This window comes from Osmerus eperlanus, chromosome 1, assembly GCF_963692335.1.
Source record: "Osmerus eperlanus chromosome 1, fOsmEpe2.1, whole genome shotgun sequence".
NCBI lineage: Eukaryota > Metazoa > Chordata > Actinopteri > Osmeriformes > Osmeridae > Osmerus > Osmerus eperlanus.
The window spans coordinates 3,999,964-4,003,968 of NC_085018.1; the positions used below are offsets into that span (position 1 = coordinate 3,999,964).

General features: G+C 54.4%; 9 non-coding genes across 9 annotated transcripts; 5 read left to right on the top strand and 4 right to left on the bottom strand.

The window, feature by feature from the left end:
- Positions 1–413: 413 nt before the first annotated feature.
- Positions 414–532, top strand: LOC134031157 (5S ribosomal RNA). The gene has a single exon (XR_009931840.1). It is a non-coding gene; the product is annotated as a 5S ribosomal RNA (ribosomal RNA).
- A 119-nt stretch (positions 533–651) lies between these two features.
- LOC134031315 (U1 spliceosomal RNA) lies at positions 652–815 on the bottom strand. Its single transcript, XR_009931879.1, has one exon. It is a non-coding gene; the product is annotated as a U1 spliceosomal RNA (small nuclear RNA).
- Positions 816–1,265: 450 nt separating this feature from the next.
- On the top strand, positions 1,266–1,384 carry LOC134031305 (5S ribosomal RNA). The gene has a single exon (XR_009931876.1). It is a non-coding gene; the product is annotated as a 5S ribosomal RNA (ribosomal RNA).
- Positions 1,385–1,503: 119 nt separating this feature from the next.
- Positions 1,504–1,667, bottom strand: LOC134031321 (U1 spliceosomal RNA). Its single transcript, XR_009931881.1, has one exon. It is a non-coding gene; the product is annotated as a U1 spliceosomal RNA (small nuclear RNA).
- Positions 1,668–2,143: 476 nt separating this feature from the next.
- LOC134031363 (5S ribosomal RNA) lies at positions 2,144–2,262 on the top strand. The gene has a single exon (XR_009931891.1). It is a non-coding gene; the product is annotated as a 5S ribosomal RNA (ribosomal RNA).
- Positions 2,263–2,381: 119 nt separating this feature from the next.
- On the bottom strand, positions 2,382–2,545 carry LOC134031326 (U1 spliceosomal RNA). The gene has a single exon (XR_009931882.1). It is a non-coding gene; the product is annotated as a U1 spliceosomal RNA (small nuclear RNA).
- Positions 2,546–2,993: 448 nt separating this feature from the next.
- On the top strand, positions 2,994–3,112 carry LOC134031423 (5S ribosomal RNA). The gene has a single exon (XR_009931913.1). It is a non-coding gene; the product is annotated as a 5S ribosomal RNA (ribosomal RNA).
- A 119-nt stretch (positions 3,113–3,231) lies between these two features.
- On the bottom strand, positions 3,232–3,395 carry LOC134031327 (U1 spliceosomal RNA). The gene has a single exon (XR_009931883.1). It is a non-coding gene; the product is annotated as a U1 spliceosomal RNA (small nuclear RNA).
- Positions 3,396–3,867: 472 nt separating this feature from the next.
- LOC134030500 (5S ribosomal RNA) lies at positions 3,868–3,986 on the top strand. Its single transcript, XR_009931699.1, has one exon. It is a non-coding gene; the product is annotated as a 5S ribosomal RNA (ribosomal RNA).
- The last annotated feature ends 19 nt before the right edge of the window (positions 3,987–4,005 follow it).

Genomic DNA, 4,005 nt, shown 5'->3' on the forward strand with positions numbered 1-4,005 from the left:
CAGTCACCCGCGGTAAGCAGACAGGCAGAAAAAACAGCCAATGGAAGAGGCGGGCTGAAGGGAGCAAGCCCCACCTCCCACTCACCCATGCAGAAAGAAACAGCCAATGGAAGGGGCGGGCAGAAGGGAACCATCCCCACCTCCCACTCACCCATCCCCCCACCCCTCCCTTGCCCTGGCCCTTGAAGAGAGAGAGACACAGAGAAAGAGAGAGAGAGACACAAACAGACACAGAGAGAGAGAGAGAGAGAGAGAGAGAGAGAGAGAGAGAGAGAGAGAGAGAGAGAGAGAATACCTACAGTAACAATAAACTTAAACTGACCACCAAAAACTAAGGAGGAATCGCAAATCAAGCTGAGCTACTGGGCAGAGCGGTGTCATCTATAAGTAGCCTATGACCCACAGCTTCCTTCGCTTACGGCCATACCACCCTGAACACGCCCGATCTCGTCCGATCTCGGAAGCTAAGCAGGGTCGGGCCTGGTTAGTACTTGGATGGGAGACCGCCTGGGAATACCAGGTGCTGTAAGCTTTTTTTTCCTCTTCTCTCACCAGCAGGGGGTACTGTTTCCCCACCTCGTGTCACACAGCTCCTCAACCGCTTGGCTTGACCTGTCTCAGGATTCCCAGATTATTTTTCACAAACATGTTCGGGGGAGAGCGCGTACGCAGTCCCCCACTACCAGAAATTATGCAGTCGAGATTCCCGCATTTGGGGAATTCGCAAAGGTCAGCACAGCCGAAGTGCAATGGCCGAGCCTCGCCCTGGGTGAACCTCCTTCGTGATCAAGGTGTCTCCCCTGCCAGGTAAGTATGAGTTGGAAGGGAAACTGGTGCCCTCACCCAGGTGCCATGGCTGCCGCAGTCACCCGCGGTAAGCAGACAGGCAGAAAAAACAGCCAATGGAAGAGGCGGGCTGAAGGGAGCAAGCCCCACCTCCCACTCACCCATGCAGAAAGAAACAGCCAATGGAAGGGGCGGGCAGAAGGGAACCATCCCCACCTCCCACTCACCCATCCCCCCACCCCTCCCTTGCCCTGGCCCTTGAAGAGAGAGAGACACAGAGAAAGAGAGAGAGAGACCCAAACAGACAGAGAGAGAGAGAGAGAGAGAGAGAGAGAGAGAGAGAGAGAGAGAGAGACAATACCTACAGTAACAATAAACTTAAACTGACCACCAAAAACTAAGGAGGAATCGCAAATCAAGCTGAGCTACTGGGCAGAGCGGTGTCATCTATAAGTAGCCTATGACCCACAGCTTCCTTCGCTTACGGCCATACCACCCTGAACACGCCCGATCTCGTCCGATCTCGGAAGCTAAGCAGGGTCGGGCCTGGTTAGTACTTGGATGGGAGACCGCCTGGGAATACCAGGTGCTGTAAGCTTTTTTTTCCTCTTCTCTCACCAGCAGGGGGTACTGTTTCCCCACCTCGTGTCACACAGCTCCTCAACCGCTTGGCTTGACCTGTCTCAGGATTCCCAGATTATTTTTCACAAACATGTTCGGGGGAGAGCGCGTACGCAGTCCCCCACTACCAGAAATTATGCAGTCGAGATTCCCGCATTTGGGGAATTCGCAAAGGTCAGCACAGCCGAAGTGCAATGGCCGAGCCTCGCCCTGGGTGAACCTCCTTCGTGATCAAGGTGTCTCCCCTGCCAGGTAAGTATGAGTTGGAAGGGAAACTGGTGCCCTCACCCAGGTGCCATGGCTGCCGCAGTCACCCGCGGTAAGCAGACAGGCAGAAAAAACAGCCAATGGAAGAGGCGGGCTGAAGGGAGCAAGCCCCACCTCCCACTCACCCATGCAGAAAGAAACAGCCAATGGAAGGGGCGGGCAGAAGGGAACCATCCCCACCTCCCACTCACCCATCCCCCCACCCCTCCCTTGCCCTGGCCCTTGAAGAGAGAGAGACACAGAGAAAGAGAGAGAGAGACCCAAACAGACAGAGAGAGAGAGAGAGAGAGAGAGAGAGAGAGAGAGAGAGAGAGAGAGAGAGAGAGAGAGAGAGAGAGAGAGAGACAATACCTACAGTAACAATAAACTTAAACTGACCACCAAAAACTAAGGAGGAATCGCAAATCAAGCTGAGCTACTGGGCAGAGCGGTGTCATCTATAAGTAGCCTATGACCCACAGCTTCCTTCGCTTACGGCCATACCACCCTGAACACGCCCGATCTCGTCCGATCTCGGAAGCTAAGCAGGGTCGGGCCTGGTTAGTACTTGGATGGGAGACCGCCTGGGAATACCAGGTGCTGTAAGCTTTTTTTTCCTCTTCTCTCACCAGCAGGGGGTACTGTTTCCCCACCTCGTGTCACACAGCTCCTCAACCGCTTGGCTTGACCTGTCTCAGGATTCCCAGATTATTTTTCACAAACATGTTCGGGGGAGAGCGCGTACGCAGTCCCCCACTACCAGAAATTATGCAGTCGAGATTCCCGCATTTGGGGAATTCGCAAAGGTCAGCACAGCCGAAGTGCAATGGCCGAGCCTCGCCCTGGGTGAACCTCCTTCGTGATCAAGGTGTCTCCCCTGCCAGGTAAGTATGAGTTGGAAGGGAAACTGGTGCCCTCACCCAGGTGCCATGGCTGCCGCAGTCACCCGCGGTAAGCAGACAGGCAGAAAAAACAGCCAATGGAAGAGGCGGGCTGAAGGGAGCAAGCCCCACCTCCCACTCACCCATGCAGAAAGAAACAGCCAATGGAAGGGGCGGGCAGAAGGGAACCATCCCCACCTCCCACTCACCCATCCCCCCACCCCTCCCTTGCCCTGGCCCTTGAAGAGAGAGAGACACAGAGAAAGAGAGAGAGAGACACAAACAGACACAGAGAGAGAGAGAGAGAGAGAGAGAGAGAGAGAGAGAGAGAGAGACAATACCTACAGTAACAATAAACTTAAACTGACCACCAAAAACTAAGGAGGAATCGCAAATCAAGCTGAGCTACTGGGCAGAGCGGTGTCATCTATAAGTAGCCTATGACCCACAGCTTCCTTCGCTTACGGCCATACCACCCTGAACACGCCCGATCTCGTCCGATCTCGGAAGCTAAGCAGGGTCGGGCCTGGTTAGTACTTGGATGGGAGACCGCCTGGGAATACCAGGTGCTGTAAGCTTTTTTTTCCTCTTCTCTCACCAGCAGGGGGTACTGTTTCCCCACCTCGTGTCACACAGCTCCTCAACCGCTTGGCTTGACCTGTCTCAGGATTCCCAGATTATTTTTCACAAACATGTTCGGGGGAGAGCGCGTACGCAGTCCCCCACTACCAGAAATTATGCAGTCGAGATTCCCGCATTTGGGGAATTCGCAAAGGTCAGCACAGCCGAAGTGCAATGGCCGAGCCTCGCCCTGGGTGAACCTCCTTCGTGATCAAGGTGTCTCCCCTGCCAGGTAAGTATGAGTTGGAAGGGAAACTGGTGCCCTCACCCAGGTGCCATGGCTGCCGCAGTCACCCGCGGTAAGCAGACAGGCAGAAAAAACAGCCAATGGAAGAGGCGGGCTGAAGGGAGCAAGCCCCACCTCCCACTCACCCATGCAGAAAGAAACAGCCAATGGAAGGGGCGGGCAGAAGGGAACCATCCCCACCTCCCACTCACCCATCCCCCCACCCCTCCCTTGCCCTGGCCCTTGAAGAGAGAGAGACACAGAGAAAGAGAGAGAGAGACACAAACAGACACAGAGAGAGAGAGAGAGAGAGAGAGAGAGAGAGAGAGAGAGAGAGAGAGAGAGAGAGAGAGAGAGAGAGACAATACCTACAGTAACAATAAACTTAAACTGACCACCAAAAACTAAGGAGGAATCGCAAATCAAGCTGAGCTACTGGGCAGAGCGGTGTCATCTATAAGTAGCCTATGACCCACAGCTTCCTTCGCTTACGGCCATACCACCCTGAACACGCCCGATCTCGTCCGATCTCGGAAGCTAAGCAGGGTCGGGCCTGGTTAGTACTTGGATGGGAGACCGCCTGGGAATACCAGGTGCTGTAAGCTTTTTTTTCCTCTTCTCTCA